The sequence below is a fragment of the Solanum tuberosum genome, unplaced genomic scaffold (assembly GCF_000226075.1).
Source record: "Solanum tuberosum cultivar DM 1-3 516 R44 unplaced genomic scaffold, SolTub_3.0 scf00122, whole genome shotgun sequence".
Classification (NCBI taxonomy): Eukaryota; Viridiplantae; Streptophyta; class Magnoliopsida; order Solanales; family Solanaceae; genus Solanum; species Solanum tuberosum.
In genome coordinates, this window is record NW_006239050.1 from 289314 (window position 1) to 290543 (window position 1230).

Here is a 1230-nt window from a genome sequence, read left to right on the forward strand (position 1 = left end):
ATATATATATATATATGTCAAATGGAAAAGTCCAAGTATATAATATATTATAGTTGGCCCTAAACTCTCTTTTATAATATAGTAGAAAAATTTGTACAAAATAGAGATGATTATAGTCCAATACTTTTCGTTATATATATACTAGATTGGTATGGCCCGTGCCAGCACGGGCCCAACATGTAAGTTGGTGCATATTTGAATTTTTTATTCAAAAAAGATGAAATAATGCAAAGAAAATTCAAATTATTGGATAAACTCAGCCATACATGTATAAGAAGCAGTTATCTTTGATCAAGTATACTATGATATGAGAAGCTAAGAGAATAGTCATTTTCCAACTCAAGTAGATGAACTATGGCAGTAAATGATCAAACTTAAAAGTGTAAATTTTCTGAATATGCTTAGAAAGAAAAACGGCTGCTGCCAAAATATTCAGGAACAAGTCACCAAATAAAAAAGTACTAAAGTCTCATCCAAATATGAAATATAAGTTCTCCATAAATAAATAAAAAAGGAGAAGAAAATTGAAGTCTTTAGATTTAGATTAATAAAAGAACAATCTAACATCAACAATACTCGTGGTTTCTATTTCTTCACCAATCGTGAAACATAGAAGAAACAATCTAACATCAATGATACTCGTGGTTTCTATTTCCTCATCATGGTGAAACATAGAGTCACAATTTCTGTTCTGCCTTTGCTACAGTGAATCTTCTCAATGATTTTAGCACTATCATTAGCACTTGCAACTTTCACTCCCTTGTAGTTCTCTTCATTAAATATGCACATAGAAGAATCAGAATGAAATGTACAAAATTTTTAGAAGCAATATTAAAACAGCCACTGGGAAGTGCGAACCTCGACAGTCCAAATATTGTTAACTTTCACTTTCATACTCAACTCCAAGATCGAAGTGTCTTGCGCACCAAACATGTATTCCTGGAAGTACCATGTATTTAAGAAATATTGTTATGAAATAAACTATGACATCTTATTTCCTCAATTAAGTAGATATCCAAGGCAAAGGTTTAATTAGCAACTAATAACACATTAAAGAGAACAAAAATGATCTTCTCCATGAAATTATTGTTACACCAGATAGAGGAAACAATTTTAGTCTCAAGTCCATGTCATATGATGGGCAAATTAACTTGCAACACTCTTATCTCCTTTTCATCTTGAAAGTAATCAAAATTTGTGCCAAAGGTGGTTTCATTATTGATCGACTCT

The 1230-nt window shown here is 31.1% G+C and overlaps 1 protein-coding gene and 1 long non-coding RNA gene across 2 annotated transcripts in view; one reads left to right on the plus strand and one right to left on the minus strand.

The window, feature by feature from the left end:
* Window positions 1-141, plus strand: part of LOC102596004 (uncharacterized) — a 5159-nt gene extending 5018 nt beyond the window's left edge. Inside the window, exon 11 of the mRNA XM_006350385.2 lies at window positions 91-141. The gene's annotated coding sequence lies outside the window, so the exon portion shown is untranslated. The remainder of the gene's footprint in view (window positions 1-90) is intronic.
* Window positions 142-520: 379 nt separating this feature from the next.
* Window positions 521-1224, minus strand: LOC102596331 (uncharacterized). Its single transcript, XR_367524.2, has 2 exons — window positions 859-1224; window positions 521-770 (listed from the first exon to the last, which is right to left on the minus strand). It is a non-coding gene; the product is annotated as an uncharacterized lncRNA (long non-coding RNA).
* Window positions 1225-1230: the final 6 nt, after the last annotated feature.